At 46.5% G+C, this 21,289-nt stretch overlaps 1 protein-coding gene across 4 annotated transcripts in view; it reads left to right on the top strand.

Moving 5' to 3' along the window:
- Positions 1-21,289, top strand: part of PRKCA (protein kinase C alpha) — a 403,084-nt gene that overhangs the window by 217,083 nt on the left and 164,712 nt on the right. The window lies entirely within an intron of this gene.

The following is a 21,289-nucleotide window of genomic DNA, read 5'->3' as shown; positions in this document are numbered from 1 at the left end:
CTATATTCTGGCTACCCCACAACCCTTACCTGTCTTCGGTGTTTTTGTTTCTAGGAGTCTGTTTCCGTTTGTGTTTGTTACATTCCACTTACAAGTGAAATTATGTGGATTATATGGTATTTGTATTTCTCTGACTTATTTCACTTAGCATAATGCCCTCTAGGTCCATCCATGTTGTTGCACACCGCAAGAGTTAATTCTTTTTTAAGGCTGAGTAATACTCCTGTGTGTGTGTGCATGCCCACGTACATACGTATACTGTATCTTTATTGATTCATCTGTGGACAGACATTTGGGTTGCTTCATATCTTGGCTCTTGTAAATAGTGATGCAGTGAACATAGGTGTGCATATATCTCTTTGAATTGGTGTTTGGTTTTCTTCGGGTGTATACCCAGAAGTGGAATTAGAGAACTGAATGGTAGTTCAATTTTTTAATTTTTTGAGGTACTTCCATGCTGTTTTCCATAGTAATGGCCACATCAATCTCCATTATCACCAACAATGTATGCGAGTTTTCTTTTCTCCACACCTTTGCCAACACTTGTTATTTTTGTCTTTTTGAATGATAGTCTAACAGGTATGAGGGTGATACCTCACTGTAGTTTTGATTTGCATTTTCCTGGTTAACAATGTTGAGCATCTCTTCATGTGCCTGTTGGCCATCTGTGTGTCTTCTTGGGAAAAATGTCTATTCAAGTCCATTGCCCATTTTTGAAAAAATTTCTAATGTTTACTTATTTTTGAGAGAGAGTGAGCAGAGGAAGGGCAGAGATGGGGACAGAGGATCCAAAGTGGGCTCCATGCTGACAGCAGCGATCTTGATGTGGGGCTCAACCTCACAAACTGTGAAATCATGACCTGATTGGAAGTCAGATCCTCCACTGACTGAGCTGTCCCACATTGTCCATTTTTTTAATTGGGGTGTTTGTTTTTTTGATATTAAGTTGTAGAAGTTCTTTATATAATTTGTATATTAACCCCTTATGAGATGTATGATTTGCAAATATCTTCTCCCTACCTGGTTGCCTTTTTGTTGATGATTTTCTTCACTTGGAAAAGACTGCTTAATCATTTTAACTGTTGTCACTGGTATTTGGGATTTTCTCCTTGATGGAAGAAAAAACTAATTTGGAACTTTTCATTGAATGAGTGGGTCAGAGGAAATATATATGAGAAGGAGGAAAAACAAACCTGTATTTTAATCAACTTCAGTTTATTTGAACAACCTTCCCAAGTGAATTCTTTGGGAATTGTTCTCAGAAAATGGACTGTTGATCTGAGCTACTGGTTTTAAAACTTTTGTTTAGTGACAGATGTACATTTTTTTTAATGTTTATTCTTGAAAGACAGCATGAATTGGGGAGGGCTAGAGAGAGGGAGACACAGAATCTGAAGCAGGCTCCAGGCTCTGAGCTGTCAGCACAGAACCCAGTGTGGGACTCGAACCCATGAACCCTGAGATCATGACCTGAGCTGAAGTCGGACTCTTAACCGACTAAGCCACCCAGGCCCCCGACAGATGTATATTTCTACAAATAAAACCTTTCACTGAACCTCAATATGTAGGGCAGATACAAAGAAGGTCACTGTTTGAAGCAGGGAGTAGGGAGGGTCAATACATTTGACTACTCAGATTTGAAAGATGATTGGACACCATGAACAGCTGGGTCACTATTATTCCATGTTAGGGTGTAGGGAACATTCTGTACGTGTGATCGTGTTATGATGGTATTCTGTTTCAACACCTCCCCCCATAAGTGGGGTGCTGTCTGTTCAGCGCATTGATCGAAAAAGAATTCATTGGCTGTGCTCTGTGACTCTGAGATCCTCAACAAAGTAAGTTAGGTTCCTGGTACCTCTCGATGCTGATAGATTAACCTTAAATTGAATTTCTACAGCTTCCAAAATGAATACTTGGAGATGCTGTGAAAAATACCATCAATAACTAACAAAACATCCAGGATGAGCCAGCTTTCCAGATGTGCTTGTTCATCAAATTGTCCATGTTTAACTCCTTAACCGCTGAACCTTTCCTCTGAGCTTTTTTGACTAAAATATTAAAAAGTTACATAATTTTTTTCACACCACTTTAGTAATGTATGAGGGATGAATATCTGTCCCCTGTAATTTTCAGTGAAAAATACAGCAATCGGTAGTTCGGTTCTACAGTGTTTGGTGAGACCTCCTTTCAGACCCAAAGTGTAACATCCCCATCTTCAACACTCCTAAAAAGATTGAGAGCTGCTGACCCAGGAGTTTAAAAAGTACATGTTTGTTTGTAGGAGTTTGAAAGAGCTGCATTATCTCCGTAGAGGAACTTTTTTATGAATCTTAGGACATTTTATGTAGAAATATTTGGTCCCTGGGTTGAGTCAATAGGATAACCGTGGGAAATAGAAAAATTGTTAGGAAGCAAAAAAATGCACAAAAACAGCAACTCTTCTTCGACAGTTGTCCATTGTTATAAGAGCCCGGCCATCAGCAGGTAAGTCCTCACTTCTGAAATGCCCTCACATTATCAATCTCTGAGATTGTAATACACACCTAAGAAGTCTTGATCGGTTCTTACTCCACTAAAATCAAGGACGCTTTTAGGTGATCCTGTTTGTACAGAAAATAAAAAGCACTAACTGCAGCCACTTCCCCGCTCCCCTCCCCTCCCCTCCCCTCCCCTCCCCTCCCCTCCCCTCCCCTCCCCTCCCCTCCATTTTTCTGTTTCCACTCATTGCAGAAAATTCTAACAATATCCGAAAGTGTGAAGGAATAAATAAATCACCCAAAATTTAAGAGCTAAATCGTTAAAATATTGACAAGCAGTTAGAACAAAACATGACATTATTCTTTGACCTTTTATGCTTTGCTCCTGTCTTTAGCGAGCTACATCTGGCCTCCTTAGGTATTGGTTTTCGTTTTGAAGGGCCATCTCCACCCACCAGAATAGACACCTTGCTCATAAAAAAACTCCACCTTCTCAAAAGAAATGTCATTTGTAAATAAGCATCTAGAAAAATGTCCTCAAGGGTAATAAAACCGTGTCAAACAAGATCCTACTTACTGAATTAATGAAATCACAACACCCAGGGTTTGCTAAGGGAGGTAAAATTAAAATGGCAGTTTTGTAACTTGTCTGTGGCCTGTAAGTTGATACGGCCTTTTTGCAAATGAATTTGGCAGTATGTATCGATAAACTTTATTGTTCATAGCCCTTCCTGTCTGTCCGTGGTTTTACCTTCCGTGGCTTTAGTTACTATCAACCGCGGTCCGGAAGCAGATGATCTTTCTCCTAACGTATTCTGTCACAAGGCCAACAGTAGCCTAACAGTCTGTCACAATGCCTCCATCATTCACCTCATTTCATCTACTCACGTTGGCATTTTATCTCCTATCAACGTAAGGGTGAGTACAGAACGAGATTTTGAGACTGCGACCACACCCCCATAGTTTTTATTACAGCGTATCGTTAAAATTGTTCCATTTTACTATGTTAATCCTATTGTGCCTTTTTTTAATGTTTTATTTTATTTTTTTTAGTTAAACATTCATTTTTGAGAGAGCGTGAGCAGGAGAGAGGGAGATAGAGAATCTGAGGCAGGCCCTAAGGCTCTGAGCTGTCAGCGCAGAGCCCCACACGGGGATCGAACCCACAAACTGAGATGATGGCCTAAGCTGAAGTCCCATGCTTAACTGAGGCACCCAGGTGCCCCTAATGTTTTTGAAAGGGTAAGCAGGGGAGGGGCAGAGAGCGACAGAGGGTCTCAAGTGGGCTCCGTGCTGACAGTAGTGAGCCCGATATGGGGCTCACACTCCCAAATCGCGAGATCGTGACCTGAGCTGAAGTCAGATGCCCAACCGGGTGAGCCACGCAGGTGCTGCTACTGTGCGTCATTTATAAATGAAACTTTATCGTTGGTATGTGTGTATAGGAGAAAACAGTATAGAATTTGGAACTACCGTGGTTTCATGCATCCACTGGGAATCTTGGAATGTGTCCCCCAGGGATAAGGGGGACTGCTGTATAACCTCGACCTGGCAGTGTCCCTTTTGTGTTCCCTGAAGAATGAATCCATATTTAGAAAGCTGTTTGTGTTGAAGTGCTCCTGTCAGCGGAACAGAGGTATACTGTGCGGCCCATTTGTACTTGAATCCAAATACCCATCTCCCAGCTCTGTGCCTTGGACAAGTTACTTAACCTCTAAACCTCAGTTTCCACATCTTTGAATGGGGGTGACAATGGTCTGGCCTCAGCAGGGTTTTGTGAGGATCAAAATGAAACTTTAATACAGAGAGCATTTAGAACCCTGTCTGGCACATAGAAAACACTTGGAAAACTTTGCCTATTATCACCTCGTGTTGTGTTAAATAAAGTAACATTCAGGACAGTGTCTGGATAAACAGAGCTCTGTGTTAGTGTTGATATTCATACATAAAAGTTGAGACACGTGATCATCCAGTAACCAGAGGAAAGGCAAAAGAAATTAGAGGTGGTGAATGTTGGTTAAGAAGACTGTCACGGCACAGAAAATCCGTTACCCACAGTGTTAAATGTAAGGATACCAGATTTGATGTGCACTGTTGTACCTGTACAAAGGATGTACCATAGGAAGATGAACTATAAGAAATCTATTTTACAGTTGTAACACCAGCTTCCGTGGGGATTGACAAAGCATGAAAAAGCTTGGATTCTGACCTCAGGAAATGAATTTTAAGTGTGAGAGAGACTTAAGCCCCTATGGTAGATCTCACTAAGAAGAAGGAAGAGGGGCGCCTGGGTGGCTCAGTCGGTTGAGCGTCCGACTTCAGCTCAGGTCACGATCTCGCGGTCTGTGAGTTTGAGCCCCGCGTCGGGCTCTGGGCTGATGGCTCGGAGCCTGGAGCATGCTTCCGATTCTGTGTCTCCCTCTCTCTCTGCCCCTCCCCCGTTCATGCTCTGTCTCTGTCTCAAAAACAAATAAAAATGTTAAAAAAAAAAATTTTTTTTTAAAAATAATAAAGGAAGAACTTGGATTCTGGACCAGTCTATAATTTGAAATAAGTGCCTTTTAAAGTGCAGAAGCCCGTGGCTCTTCACTTTGGCGTATGATTTCATGTCCCTTGCTCCAGTCATCAGGGCCTTCGTGCTGGGTTCCGGGCTCTTGGTTCCGGGCTGAGACGTAGAAGCTTCCTCTCCAGAGCAGAGTAAAAGCAGATAACGACTCTGAGGTCAAGGACCTTCTGGGACGTGGCCTGTGGCCTGGGCAGGGGAGTCCTCTGGTTACCGGGGGTCTCGGCCCTAGCCCTGTTGCAGCCGGACCTGCTCCCCATTCCTTGCCCGGCCACGTCAAGTGTCTTCTGTTGCAGGAGCTGCACCTGCCCAGCCCCTTGGCTGCTTCAGACCTAGAGCTCAGCCAGCCCATAGCTTCAGCTTCAGTCATGGCTTTGGCTTTCTGCTCCATTCCTGGCTCGTGGAGATGCCTGTTTTGCAGGACTGGGGGGGAGGTGGAGAGGGGACTACGTCTTTTCAAATTTGTGTGTGTGTGTGTGTGTGTGTGTGTGTGTGTGTGTGTGTGTGTGTGTGTATACGCACAAGCACAGGTTGTGAAGGATGAGCCTACAATAGTGTCTTAACTGTAAGTCCCTGTCATGTTTGTCCTTAGAGCAGATGACACTGCGGTGAAGGTGGGGGTTGACAGGAGTGGGGAGAGCTGCTCCTAGCCTGTTCCCTGTTGCCTTGTGAGTCATTGTTTTCCCTTCTGTGTGCTTCACTTCCGATCCTCACCGCCTGCCTCCACACACACACCCTCTCCCCCCCCCCCCACCGAGAGCTACCCAAGGACCCTTTCCCGGCCCAGGATGTAGCAGAACCTTCTGGAGTGCAGGTTACGTGTCTGATGCTGCCTCCACCCACTCAACCCTTCTCCTAACCCTTCTCCGTCCAGCTCCCCTCTGCTACCTTCCAAGTGCCAGACTCCAGCTGATTTTCTTCTCCTCTGTGAGGAGAGAAGAGGCTGAGTTAAAACACAAAATGACGTTCATGGTCTTCCTTTGATAGTTGCTCATCATTCTGTCCCGGAGTTGGGGCACCCCTCCCCCCCACCCCAGCTCAGCACCATTGAGAGACTCTCCACCTGTCCCGGGTAGAGCCCCGCAGGCCGGCCGGGGCTCCCACAGGTCTTGTCCACGTGTGTTTGTCTTTCGGAAACCCTCCAGAACAGCGGGTTTCAGGTCCTTGGAACAGGGTGAGATGGCAGAGAATCTCATCACAGGGAAGCCCTTCAGTTTCTGTCCTTAAAGTGACAGCCCAGCAAGGGCACATTCTGGACGAAGTGAGCTCAGCAAACCATCCAGGCACCTGGTCAACAAGAAAACCTATATAAAGCCACAAAGCTATCTGGGGTTGGTTTGGTTTGTACACCCCACCCCTTAGAGGAATAAATATAAAGGAAGAAAGTCAGTGACATTCTAGAGAAGTAGCTCCATCCATAAGTCACTGAGTCCCCACCCTTCTTCATCATTTCAGATCAGAACCCAGCATGGTGGCACATGTCCTCCTCCAAATCTGTGGCTGCCATGGTAATGCCCCAACTGGCCACCTGTCTCCAGTCTTGCCCCGGCTCCCTCTGTGCTGGGAATCACACCCCCGATGCCCACATTTCTGTTTCAGGTCTTCCCATGGCCCCTCTGGCCAGCCTTTATGAACCCACCGTAGATGCCCTCCCCAGCCCTGTGCATCGCTTCTCCCCTCCGTCTCCCCCGCAAGGGGCTACTCGCATTTCTGGTGGCAGCTGCGGTGCCTCCACAGTGACACGGGCTGCTGCTCTGACCCAGAACGTGTTCGTGCACATGTTCTATGATGAGCACCTAAGTAAACATCCACAGTGGTGCTGGGGTGCAGCACAGGGTAGAGTGGCCTTGCTCCTCGTGAAACCTGCGGACTAGTGGGGAAGACAGACATCGAGTCACTGAGATGATCGTTAAGTGAGTAAATATGGTGACGGGAGCCATGAGGGTGACCAGAGAGGGGCAGACCAGGAGTCAATGGTGTGACATTTAGGCTGAAATCAGGTGGGAAATAGGTGTGGGAGCCTGAGGGAAGATGTTTCCAGGGCACGCTGCTGTGGTTTGCTGTGTGCCGGGCACTGGCTTAAGGACTTGGCCTGTGTTGACTCACTGCGTCCTTCTAAAATTCTGTATGCTGGGTGCTTTTGTCATCCCTATTTTGTAGATGTGAAGACTGAGGCACAGAGGGGCTCACGGGATGATGGGATTTGACCCTGGTTAGTCTGGGTCCCAAGCCCATGCTGTAATCCCGTGTTATCTTGCTTGGTCCCGTTTGGGGCTTTGAAAAGAGCCCTTTGCACCTACAGCTTAGGCCCATGAGGTGGGGCCAGACCAGAGACAGGCTTCTGGAAGCTCTGTCAACAGTTTAGTGAGTGACGTTATCTCATTTGCGTTTCTCAGTGGTCGGTCTACTTGTGATGAAGGCCCTTGACGGAAGAGGAGTCAAGGGGAGGGAAGGAGGAGGAATGCACACTCTCGCTTGCTAGTTTAGGGGAAAAAGACACGGGTGTGGTCGGATGTCCCTTCTTCCTTCACGGGCTTTCCTACCTGCCCTTCAGAGTCTCGTGCTGGTGTCACTGGTGTCATGTGGACTGTCCCTTCGCCTTGCTGGAGTTCACGATCCTCCCAGTGAGTTTCCCCACACAGCAGGCCTTCAACAAGTGCGCTAGAGAATAGAGGCGAGATGAATTCACAAAGCTAAAAAGTCAGGTGTCTTAGTAATTTTGTGGTTCAAGTTCATCTAAAAACCTCTGATGCAGCCTTCATGCTCTAAGTTGCTGTGGCTTTGACAAAGGTTCTCCTTGACCAAACTCAAGAGTTTTCTCTTCTGGACGCTCTTCTCAGCTAGCCCTGACTTTTGGGTTTGTATGTCTGTCTCTGCATTTTCCGTCCAGTTGTGGCAACAGTCTTGCCAATAGGTCAGTTCACCCAGAACTCCCACCCTCGATATCTGATCATTTTCCATATGTGATGGAACTCTACCCGCCATCGTCCCCCAGGGGCTGATTGCCCTGGCCTGCCTTCCCAAATCCTCCCTCGCCCCTGATGCTTCCTGTTAGTAATTTTCCAGCCACTGGTCCCCACCCTGCTCCTTGGCAGTAACTTTACACTTTTCCTTGTTGCCTCCAGAGTTGAGCCCACCTCTGTCCCCTATGGAAGAACCCCTCACGGTAGTTTCTGCTGCGGTAGCGTTCCCGAACAAAATCTGCCTTGCTGTTCTTTGACGAGTGTCCCGAACAACTTTTTTTCTTTAATAGCCCTAAATAAATTCCTCGTGGGGTACCGATGGTCTGTTATTAAAGCTAAAATTTCCATTCCCTTAATAGCGTGAGTGGCCAGAATCACTCCTCCAACTTCACATTCTTAAGGAGTCAAAAGTTCCTTGATGGCAGGCCAATCCACGCACTGCCTACTGGTGCTACCGCATTCCTGCTCAGCTCTCCAGGACCCGGGGACTTCAAAGTGCTCGGAAGCCAGCGGGAGTTGGCGGTAGGGGGCCAGCTGGGATGGAAACAGGCTGACCCTCCCGGCTTCCCTCATGGGCTTTGGAGCCTGTGTTGTTCAACACGAGATCACGGAGCAGTGTTCGGGTTCGGAGTCCCAAGTGTTCTAAGCATCTCTGAGATCTGAGAACGAACACGTTGGCTTCCATGTAACCAAGTATTAGAGAAACCACCCATCTTTTAACACCAACTTTTACTGATACTAAAACATACATCATAAAATGTACCATCTCATTAGCGTGCAGCAAGGTAGATTTTCACCAACTGAACGCATCCACGTAACCTCCCAGCTCCAAAAACGACGCGACGGCACGCTGCATTCCCCGCATGTCCCTCTGGTCACTGCCCTCCCCATGAAGGCAAAGGCTATCCTCGCCTCTGATGACCTGGATCGGTTTTGCCTGTTTTTGACGTTAGGTAGAGTCCTACAGTGCGTAGGAGGGTGTACAATTAAGATGAAATTTGGGACTTCAAAAAAAAAAATGTTTCCCTAATCTTCAATTTATCCCGTGTACCTAGAAATAAAAATCAGATGAGTAGAAAGGCCGTCTCATCAGAGAAAGTCTGTCCATCAAGGATCAGACCCACTTGGCACAAATCCACCCTTTAGAATTTACACAGTTTAGTGGTTATAATGACTGTTACTTGTAAATTGTGAGTACATTACTGCCTTTTTTTTAATCACTTGAGAAAGAAATTATCCTAAATAAATTTTCTGGCGTCAGCAACTGGTAAACTTTTCCTACAAAGGGCCAGATAGTAAATATTTTCAGCTTTGCTGCCCATGTGGTCTCTGTGGAAGCCACCCAGCTCCACCATCGTGATGCAGAAGCAGCCCCAGACATGCAGAAATGAGTGTGGCTCTGCTCCAAAAAACCTGATTTATGGACCCTGAAATGTGAAGTTCATGTGATATTCACTTATAAGACGCTATTCCTTTTTTTTTTTTTTTACTTTAACCATATTTGTGGGGGAAGCTCTCTAAAAATTTCAAACTTCTTTATATTCTCAGAGTGAGCTGATGACGTTTTCTCAGTAAACGTGGTCGCCGTGATATAGAATCGCTGGCCCTGTTCTCTTGCCATGTCTCTTTGGATGAGTTGCTTCTCTGGATCAGTTTCATCTTCCTTGGAATGGGGGAGATAGTCAGCTGCTCACACAAGGGTGGCCATGCTGTAGCCATGGGTAGAAGGATCCAGTCTGACTGATCACAGTTCCAGTGCCCAGGCTGTACAAGGTGTTAAATATTTTGGATGTCATCCTTGATGATGTCCTACCCATAGACATTTTCTGTGTACCGTGCCTAATGTTTGCCAACTACGTGATCTTTGCTCTTTCTCCGCCTCCTACAGAAATGGCTCTAGGTGTTCGTGGCTAAAAGGAATACTCTGCTTCCACATTCAAACTCTCTCTTACCTCTAGTTTTGTTAGCTTGTCTAAATTTTTTGATTTTCTATTCTCCTAGTGGCCACAAGATGTGAGCTATAACTTCACCTGGTCTACCTTCCTCCATCAGATCTGCCTGCTGTTAGCAGCCTTAAAATTATCTAAAGTGGAGGAGAGAAACTGTGTTAGATCCCCAGTTGAGCTCGTAAGAAAGTGAGCTTAATGTAACATAGGGTCAAGAGCAAAGCCAACAACCAGACCAGATAGCCTGGTGGGATTCTGGCTTACCATTTAGAGGATGTGTGTCTTGGGATGTTGTCACTCAACTTGTCTGTCCCTGTTTCCTTGTCTGTAAAGAGTAGGAGAATAGTATCTAGCACCTCATGCTGGTATGAAGATTGAGTGAAGAGTGTCAGGACTTTTCAGTCCAGGCACAGAGTAAGCACTGAATGTTTGCTATGACTTTTGGTTTTCGTTCCGTGAATACATCACGGCTTGGTTCTGATGCCTGGTAAAAAGATAGTCAAGGCTCCCAGATAGGTGACCGCAAGATCAGAGAGGCCGCATATAAAATGACAGATTTTCTAGGGAAAAAATAATATGTCACGGGGTATTGCTTTATGATTTGATGATGTTCTGTCTCATTGTTGACTAACAGCTCTAGATATCTCCTCCTCAACTGGTCTTTTTCTGTTTGGAGATTCAAAAACATACTGGAAGGCAAGGCCTAAGAATGGCTGATAGTGCCTTAAATGCTGTGCAAAATGAATTTAATCCTAGGAGCCTTTAACATCCTGGAGGGAGTCTCAGTTAATGGTTAGTTTCTTTGGAGGAAGTATATTTAAAGAATTGCAGTGCTGGTCTTACATATCTTTGATGGAAATCAAATCATTCCTGGGTCAGTGTTTAGTTAAATGAGCCCCGCCCCCACCACCACCAAAAACCCCTCCCATTTATACGGATATGGATATAATCACTTTGCCTTGTTAAGGAGTGAAGAAAAATTATTTTAATTGAGAGGTAATTTCTGAAAATGAGAAATCTGTTACGGTAGTAGGATTATGGGTGAGGAGTATTTTTTTTTTTTTTAAGATGGGTTTGCCTTTTAAAAAGGCAGGGAAAAAAAGCCCGAAGCTATTATAGTCTTTCTCCAAAATAAATTACCTTCATTGAGATTCTAAGATTGCAGAGGTGTGTGTCATAAAATTAAGACCCATCAGCCTAAAGCCTTAAGTAGGTAAGGATATTCTCAGAAGCCGTATTCTAAGCGTGTTGCTGCCCGTTTCTCTGGTTGGTTTTGGCTTGAGTTAAAGCCGAAACCTATCAGATGGGCTGAAAGGAAAACCTGTCACCTTTGGACCGGAATCCCCTGTCCCTTGTCCTACCTCTGCTCTGCATTGTTCCTGCCCCCATGTCCTTCTGGCTTGGCTTCTAGCAAATCTGTGAGCCAAAGGTTGAGGACAGCTTCCTAGGACTCCTGTCACAAATTGCCACAAACAGGGTGTCTTAAAAAAATGAAAGTTTATTCTCTCTCCGTTCTGGAGGACAGAAAGTCCAAAATCAGGGTGTCAGCAGAGCCATGCTCTGTCCAGAGGCTGTAAGGGGGAGGGCTCTTCCTCACCTCTTCCAGCTCTGAGTGTTTCTGGTCTGTGGAAGCCTGACTCCCAGGCTCTACCTCCCCATGGCCTCTCCCCTGTGTGTCTCTCCTCCTCCTCTTTAATTTTAATGTTTGTTTATTTTTATTTTTAAATTTACATCCAAGTTAATTAGCCTATAGTGCAACAATGATTTCAGGAGTAGATTCCTTAATACCCCTTACCCATTTAGCCCATCCCCCCTCCCACAACCTGCCCAGTAACCCTCTGTTGTCTATATTTAAGAGTCTGTAATGTTTTGTTCCTCTCCCTGTTTTTATATTATTTTTGCTTCCCTATGTTCATCTGTTTTGTATCTTAAAGTCCTCATGAGTGAAGTCACATGGTATTTGTTTTTCTCTGCCTTCACTTAGCATAATACCTTCCAGTTCCATCCACGTAGTTGCAAATGGCAAGATTTCATTCTTTTTGATCACCGAGTAATACTCCATTGTGTTTATACACCACATCTTCTTTATCCATTCACCATTGATGGACACTTGGGCTCTTTCCATACTTTGGCTATTGTTGACAGTGCTGCCATAAACATGGGGGTACATGTGCCTCTTCAAAACAGCACACCTGTATCCCTTGGATAAAGACCTAGTAGTGCAATTGCTGGGTCATAGGGTAGTTCTATTTTTAACTTTTTGAGGAGCCTCCATACTGTTTTCCAGAGTGGCTGCGCCAGTTTGCATTCCCACCAGCAGTGCAAAAGAGATCCTCTTTCCCTGCATCCTCACCAACATCTGTTGTTGCCTGAGTTGTTAATGTTAGCCATTCTGACGGGTGAGGTGGTATCTCATTGTGGCTTTGATTTGTATTTCCCTGATGATGAGTGATGTTGAGCATTTTTTCATGTGTCGGTTGGCTATCTGGCTGTCTTCTTTGGAGAAGTGTCTGTCCATGTCTTTTGCCCATTTCTTCCTCACTGGATTATTTGTGTTTTGGGTGTTGAGTTTGATAAGTTCTTTATAGATTTCCTTCTCTGTGCAGAAGCTTTTTATTTTGATGAGGTCCCAGTAGTTCATTTGCTTTTGTTTCCCTTGCCTCCAGAGACCTATTGAGTAAGAAGTTGCTGTGGTCAAGGTCTCAGAGGTTTTTGCCTGCTTTCTCCTCGAGAATTTTGATGGCTTCCTGTCTTATGTTTAGGTCTTTCATCCAATTTGAGTTTATTTTTGTGTATGGCATAAGAAAGTGGTCCAAGTTCATTTTTCTACATGTCACTGTTCGGTTTTTCCAACACCATTTGCTGAAGAGACTGTCTTTATTCCATTGCATAGTCTTTCCTGCTTTGTCAAAGGTTAGTTGGCCATACGTCTGTGGGTCCATTTCTGGGTTCTCTGTTCCATTGATCTGAGTATCAGTTTTTGTGCCAACGTTTTGTTTCTTTTTTTGAGAGAGAGTGCAAGCGGGGGAGGGGCAAAGAGATAGAGGGAGACACAGAATCTGAAGCAGGCTCCAGGCTCCGAGCTGTCAGCACAGAGCCTGATGTGGGGCTCGAACTTAGAGACCATGAGATCATGACCTGAGTCAAACTCAGATGCTTAACTGACTGAGCCACCCAGGTGCCTCTTTTCCTCTTCTAAGAACACCAGTCATTGGATTTAGGGCCCACCTAAAGAGATTGCAAGATCCTTAATTACATCCATGAAGACCTTATTTCTTTTTTTTTTTTTTTAATTTTTTTCAACGTTTATCTATTTTTTGGGGGACAGAGAGAGACAGAGCATGAACGGGGGAGGGGCAGAGAGAGAGGGAGACACAGAATTGGAAACAGGCTCCAGGCTCTGAGCCATCAGCCCAGAGCCCGACGCGGGGCTCGAACTCATGGACCACAAGATCGTGACCTGGCTGAAGTCGGACGCTTAACCGACTGAGCCACCCAGGCGCCCCTGAAGACCTTATTTCTAAAGAAGGTCACCTTCCCAAGTCCCGGAGGTTAGGACTTGACTTCTCTTTCTGGGGTCACTAGTGGACCCACTGTAGTTGGCTTCACAGATGTTTTAACTGACCACTGAGCAGGGCTTTCCACCCAGTGACACGCTCCCCTCTTCCCTAGAACATTGGCAGTCTGGAATGGAAGTAAGTCAGCTGTAGAGTAGGGGGCTGGCAGCTTAAGTTTGGAAGCCAGCTTCCCACTCATTTACCTGTGGCCTTGAAGGTGTTATTAAATGTCTTCCAGCCTTGGCCGTTCTCTTCTGTAAAGTGGAGGTGTTGCTGCCTACCTCACTGGGTCCCAAGGAGTATCTGGGAGAATATGCAAAGGCAGCCAGCGTGATGCACGTTTTATAGGAGGACCTTAGTAAACGTCTTTGAGTCTGGAATCAGTCACCCACTGACCTTAACATTCACTTTCTTGCTCTCAGATGCATTCTCTTTGACAACTAACATCTGTTGGGTGAATCCGGACAAATGGGGGAATGGAGTAGAACTTTCTCTGTCAACGCAGCGTGTTGACAGGATTGAGTGAATTAATATGAAGGGTTTGGGCAGTACCTGGCCATGTATTTGTGGTTGTCACTGCTGTGGTTGCTGTGGCACCATAACCCTGTTGATCTGAGCCAGCAGAGAACAGGTCTGTAGGAGGCCACTGGAGATCACAAATGGACCTAACTGAAACCCACCCCATTGTATGTAGTGAAAATTGCTACCCACTTGGCCCTTACCTAGCTTTGTACATCCTTCAGCTTAGGACTCAGTACTTAGTAGGACCTCAAAAAATACTTCTGACGTAAGAAAAAAAATGTATTCCAGGTGTTGAGGTAATAGAATTAGCATCTTACCCCCCCCCCCCCGCCCTCATAATTTTAACTGGCATGATGAGAGTCTAGTGTTCCGTGATCACTGCAGGAGACAGAAAGGACAACAATAGTGCTTTTGTCAGAAGAAAGGTCTTCACCTTTTTTACCTTAGGCCAGTAAGTACCTGGTCCCTTAGGAGCTAGTTTAAAAGAGGTCATTCCAGGATGCCTGGGTGGCTCAGTTGGTTAAACATCCAACTCTTGACCTTGGCTCAGGTCATGATCTCGCAGTTAGTGAGTTCGAGCCCCCCACATTGAGCTCTGCGCTGACAGTGTGGAGCCTGCTTGGGGTTTTGTCTCTTCCCCTCCTCAGCTCTCTCTCTCAAATAACATTAAAAAAGAAACAAAAAAAGCCATTCCTACCTTTCTTTGCCCCCCCCCCCAAGATTTGATCCTTGATGGAAGATAGTCCCTCTGTTGATGCCAAATAACAAAATCCTGCTTTCACCTCAAAGGGACTTATACTACATTCCTTCAGCAGCCCACTCCCTGGATGACTCAGTGTTCTGCTGTGTAGATTTTCCTTGTGATCGTCATCTGTTACCAGTTAATGTTGACTGAGTGTCCGTATTCATGTGTGCCAGGCTTGGTCAGGACATATAAAGGAGACCTGGTCCCCCCCTCTGCAAGTGTGGGCCTGAGGGCCATTGGAACCCTAGATTGATGCAGTTCACAGTTGAGGATACGGAGACTGAGAGGATATGTGAGGCAGAGTTAACAGTGAAGGGACATTTTTACCTTAGTGCTGCCATGTTGCTCATATGTTGCCATTGCGTATGGCCTCAGGGCCTGGCCAGGAGCTCCTATCTGTTCAGAAACCTAGAGACTTCCATCTTCCTGGAATAGAAAGTGAACAAAACCTTGAGCTGGAGTCACGGAAGCTGAACGTGACGATACAGTTCCTGGCGTTACCGAGGCCGCCGCCCTTTCCGTGTGCCCACAGACCTATGGAAGTGTCTTTCTAATAACGTTTACTTGTGTCAAATTTTATTTCCTTTTCCTGCCGTTCATCCCTGTTCCTTTCCTCCCCCCACCAGGATAACCACATCCTGAAGTGCTCTTTTTCAACATGTATATGACTCTCTGCCTAATCGTCTGGCATCATTTTGTGTGTTTTAAGTGTTACATAGATTACACAATATAAATTCCTTTGTAACTTGCTTTCTTTTTCCTCTGTCGTTACGGATTGGAGATTTATCCATTGATTCGAGTGGATCCGGTTCGTTTGCTTTACTTGTTCTGTGGTGACAATCACGTGTGCATTCCCCTCCTGGATGACAGGTCTCTTGTGCATCGCGCTGGTTTGAGCGGACCTGCCACATACACCTTCTTCAGCTCTCCTTGCTCTCGGGTGACGATATCTACAGGCCCAGGGCACACTTGCAAGAGGACGTGCCGGTCACTAGGAGGGCACGTCTTGACGAGGTTTGCCAACTTACTTTCCCAAGTGCCTGAACCAGTCTACATTCCACCGGCTGTATCGGAGGGTTCTGTTTCCTCACATCCCAGCCAGTGAACGCCTTTATCTGACCAGCCACAAGTTTTCAGCCCGACAGGTGTGAAAGAGGCCTTTGCCTCTCTGTACTTGCTGGGGATGCTAAGCCTCTTTTCACATGTTCACTGGCCGTCAGGCTGCTCCTTCTAGTTGTACATCCTTGGTGTATTTTTTTTTTTTCTCTGCTTCCTTTGGCAATGTAGGGGGAGACATGGTTCTTTCCTCGCAGGTTGGTAGAAATCCCTTACGTATTCTGGATGCTCATTTTTTGTTGATGGATTTGCAAGTATCTTCTCCGGGTCTGTGACATTTTCACCAGACCATTTTAGTGAAAGACCAGGAAGAAATGGGGAAAAGCATTTCAGCCTTGCAGGGAAGCGTTGGTGAAAGGGTCTGTTAATTCTGCTTCTGAGGCTGATTTGAGGCGGGCTATGGGCATGGAGTGCTGTTCTTCCCGTTTATTGAGGTGTCCTCAGGACAAGGCTTTCACATAGGTATTGTTTTCTTGGTGTTTATTTTACATTTGCCTTTTCAAAGTACTGCGTTGAGGAAAATGCCTTTGTTCTTGCGGTTCTCCATGCTCGCTTGTTTTGGGACCTTGGTGATGAATTGCTGATGCTGTCACTCAGGTCACGGGTGTACATGAGCCTGGCCCCTTTCAGTACCTAGAGCTGTAAGTTCCTATGGCTTCTGGAAGCTTTAGGATAGCCTGCCAACACCCACCAGCACGTAGCTGATTAGTTGCCCTCCTTCCAAAGTGGAGACGTGTCTTAATACAGAAGCAATCCTCGTTCATTTACAAACCCTGCCAAAAAGCCTAATTCTACCCTCGCCGTGAAGAAAAACTAATACTTTGACTTACATCCTGCTCGAGTTTTTCTAACACGTATATGACCGTGTGAGAGTCGTGTAACGACAAAAGTGTCCTAAAGGACTTCTTGTTGTAGGTTGTACTCATTTCACTTAACATTATTGGAAGTCTCTAGGCTGATGGATATGGTTCTACAGTGTCAGCTTTAATGGCTGCATAGCTTTTCCTTGTAGCTTGAAGTTTATAAAAGATTCCTTAGTATTGAATATGCTCATGCTTTCCTTTTTTTTTTTTTTTTTTTTTTTTAATCTGCAAGAGGGGTCCTTAAAGTGAAAATAGGTAGGTACTTAGAAATATCTTGTGAAAAGAAGATCTAAGACCCAGGATTCCTGAATTAAAGCCACGCTCACTTCTAGGACTTTGGTACATAGCCCAGGTTGTTCAGTGTGATGGGGGAGGGCTATAGTCATCTGGGTCACTCGTTCCTGGGACACTTGTTGAGCCCCTGTCACATGTCGTGCACTTTCTGTGGGTTGGGAACACGGAGATATTGAGATGATCTCAGACCCAGGTGTCTGGGGCCATCGTCTGGGTGGCTGTGCAGAGCAGTCGAACAGAGAGGTGGCAGGCTTAGGCTGTGAGGAGGCTGTCCCTGGGAGCAAGGAGGGCGATCTCCAGTTGAGGGGGACCGAAATTGGCCTGGAGGATGATAACCCGCGGCAACCCTTGTCACACGTTAGCTTTCTATCTGAAAGATATAAATCGCTTACGTTGACCAGAAGTACAGCCTCACCTGTGTTCAGGGTGAGTCACGTAACCTCCAGTTCTGTGTCCCTCATCTGTCAGGGATAATGACGACACCAGCCCTATCTGCCTCACAGACGTGAAATTCAAGTCACTAAATGTTGTACAAACAGTATTGCTGATGTCCTCGGATGCACACAAGGGCATCATGTCAGGTGAGCTCCCAGAGAACACTGAACAGGATGCTGGTTGTGGCATGATCCCTCCCCACCCACCCCCAGGCCCCCACCGAGGGGAGGTGCGGACAGCCACCGGAACCTGCAGTGGGGGCTTAGAATCCTCCTCGGTCCCGGCTCTGCTCTCACACAGTCAGGGTTCGAATCCCAGCTCTGTGACTTGATCTCCTTGTGCTTTAATTTTCTGCATCCATAAAACCAGGATGACCATCGTATCCTTCTGAGAACCAAACGGAATAAAGCCTGTCAAGTGCTTAACCCGGGACCTGGTGGTGGTAAATGCTTGATATGTGGAAGCTTTGTTGCTGTTGTGACTGTTCTTTGCAGCCTGTTGACCCCTGTGAGGAAACTGTTGGAGCAGAGAATAGCATTCCCCCAGCAGGGGCAACCTCAAATCAAATTCTAGTTTTAAGATTGACTTTTCATTCATCATTCTAGAACTTCCTAAATAGCTCCTTCCTAGTAAAAGCGCCCTGTTCTGGGGATTTAATTATGGGCCATGAGGATTGTTTTTTTTTTTTTTTTTTTCCTGAACTAAGACTTGAAGAAAGTGCTGGTTTGCTGCTACAGAAAAAAATGAGGAGAAGCTTTGACCAAACCACCATTTTATCAAAGAAAGCCCTTTCCATCCCCTCCCTTCCCTCAAAGGAACATAAAGGAGGGAGGGCGGGACAAAGGACACGAGCTCACAGTATGTTTCCAAAGATTGCATTACATAATTTCGTGAAAAACTTCCTCCTTTGTTCTTTTCCTCTTGTGCCTCTGAGGAGTCACAGATCTCGTCCACATAAAAAGGAGATAAAAATGACTTACTCAAGAGTCGCACAGGGAATCATACTCCGGCAAGACTGGAGTGGGGTCCTCCCGAAGTTTCCTTTGAGCCTTCAAGGTTGCTGCTTCGTAGAGCTATTTAACTTCAGTCCTTGTACGGAAGCAAACAATTTGTTTCCTGAATGTTCGCCACCAAAGAACACCAGTTCATTCCATCAAGAAGCATTTATTTAGTGCTTCAGTGCCCGATCCTGAGGATTAGTGGGAGTGAAGGCCCAGCTGCCATAAACAAGATCCCAACTTACAGTGGCAAAGGGTACAGGCCTATTTTTCCTCTTCTGCGGCGGTCTGGAAATTGGGGCGCTCTGCTGCTTTGTCCGGGGACCCGGGATTCTTTCGTCTTGGCACGCTGTTCGTTTTCCAGGGTGCTTTCCTTATTTGCATTGTTGGAGCTGGCATCGGGGGAGGGGGAGCTCTAAAGCTCAGTGGCTTGAGGTCAAGGCCCGGCAGTCTGTCAGACAGCACTCAGGTTCACAACCTGCGGGCACAAACCCCGGAGCGGCGACACTGACCTCAAGAGAGGCTGGCAGATGTGGTCCCAGCCAAGCAGCCCCGACGCCAGGCTGAAACTCGAGGGTGGGGTAGGGATGGGGTAGGAAGAGCCTTCTATCACCGAAAGAGGAAAGGAGTGGCTAGTGGGGGAGGGCGTATTGCCATCTTGGTCACCGGTACGAAGAGGTTTTTGATTTCCTGTCGTTTTGCCCTCTAACAAACCTGGAGGAGGAAATTCCTGCTGCGCGAATTGTGCCACTCCTCACTCTGCCTTCCCAGACGTCCCCACTCCTTGGAAGGCAGGTGCCCGGGAAGGCATGGCTGGTGTGAGAGGGAGTCTGCTTGTCCCATGTCGGTTATTAGCCCCAAAGGTCGGCCGGGTGGGAGGATGGTCAGTCTTTGCCCTCTTCTCCTGTTGGAGTATTTCACAGGGAGCTCCAAGGACACAGTTTGAAGAGAGAGCCCAGACCTGATGACATCACCCGGCGTGAGCAGTGACCGCTTGTCCTGGCACGTGCTGGCCGGGCGGAATGCTCTAGTGACGGCAGGTTCTGGATTTCTATTTACCAACACGCTCCGCTCCTGCTAGATGATGCGCCACAGAGCAAACAAAGCCGTAGATTACGCTCCCAGATGGCTGCCTTATTTTTAGTTTGGTAAGAAATTTCTGGAATCCGTTTCTTCAGGACAGTGGTCTGAGTAACTGTAATGAAGGGCGAACCCAGGAGCTTCCAGAACGGTTCTGTTTGTTAGCATGTAATCGCCTGACGCGTTCAAGGAGAATCACAGGAGACTATGTTTACAACTTGGGCATTTTTTTCCCTTGGCGCGTCTACGGTTAAGTTCCCCAAATCCAAAAAGACCCTCTCCGGGTTCCAGGGGAAGATAATTAAGCTACAAATTACACTGGAACTCTGCTCCTCTCTGCTGCAGGGAGCCTCAGACATCTTCTATGCTGCTACAAAATTGCATTGTTCAAGTGGGGCCCCGGAACCGCAGGTGGTTCAGTCATCCACCTTCCTAGATTAAGGACCAAGATAGAAACCTTTTTAAGTCTCCTACGGAGGGAAGGAACGTCTGTATTCGTTTCCTGGGACTGCCATGACAAATTAGCACTACTTGGTGGCTGAAAAACCATAGAAATGTATTCCCTCCCAGTTCTGGAGGCCACAACTCCAAAACCCAGCTGTCAGCGAGGTTTCTTCCAGGCTGTCAGCCCCTCGCTGCTTCTGGTGCCCGCTGGCAGCCCTGGATTGTTAACATGGATCACTCTCTTCTCTGCCTCTGTCTGCAGGGGGGGCTCTTCCCTGTGTGCCCCTCAAATCTCCCTCTCCTCGTGAGATCATCAGTCATTGGGTTTCAGGGTCAGGGCTCACCCTAAATTCTAGATTTCATCTCAAGAGCCTAACTTAACTGCATCTGCAAAGACCCTGTTTCCAAATAAGGTCACATTCACAGGTACCAGGGGTTAGAACTTAGGCATATTTTTTTGAGCAACACAGTTCAGCTCACTACACTGTAAGGGTAAGTGTGCATTAAGAGAGGAGTTTAAAATCCGTTACCGCCAAGCACCAAGCCCCCTGTTTTGTTGACCAGAGACACCGCCGAGAGCCTTGGAAATGCACCAAGCCCATGCTTCACAGCTGGAGTATCAGAAGTGGCACAAAGCGAGCTGGCTTGTCCCGCAGAGATGGCTCGGGTCTGCCCACGGTCACGGGCAACCCCGTTTGCACAGCTAGCTGCCTGTGAACCAGCCGGCTCGTACGTCGTCACGGATGCTTCCTTTGCGTGTGCTTTTCTTTCTTAGGCTCTGTAATTAGTTTGGTGGGTGCAGCCCCTCTCCCATCTCCCAGCGCTTGATAAGTGTTCGTTTATTTCTTCATGGGCACCCTTTGGCGTATTTTCCACTTTGTACCTTTGCTGTTTGTTGTGGCTTCCTTAAGCCCCATAAAAACAAGATAAAAAAAGCAAGTGAGAGCAGGGCAGGAGAAGTCAGAACTGTAATTTAGGCGTGCAAGGTTCAATTGGATGTGTTTTTCCTTTGCCCTCCCACCTTCGCTGCTCGGAAGCAGGCCCCACTTGGTGCCCGGTCACATTAAGCCCGCCCCCACACGTTCCCATCCTTTCTAGGGTAATGGGTGTCTTCCTAGGTGCCTGATGGAAAGACAAAGGTTGTCCTTTGTGTCAGACGTTCAGGGTCTTTGTAGGAAATTGAAGAGAGATTAAAGTTAAAACAATTCCTTTTGTTTGTTTGTTTTTGTTTTGTTACGAGGGGTGGTGTGGCTTAGCTGCTGTAGGATGAGAAAAAGTCACTG

This window comes from Felis catus, chromosome E1 (assembly GCF_018350175.1).
Source record: "Felis catus isolate Fca126 chromosome E1, F.catus_Fca126_mat1.0, whole genome shotgun sequence".
In the NCBI taxonomy this organism is placed as follows: Eukaryota; Metazoa; Chordata; class Mammalia; order Carnivora; family Felidae; genus Felis; species Felis catus.
Note: the sequence above shows the minus strand (reverse complement) of the source record. Positions and strands in the feature narration are given on the sequence as shown.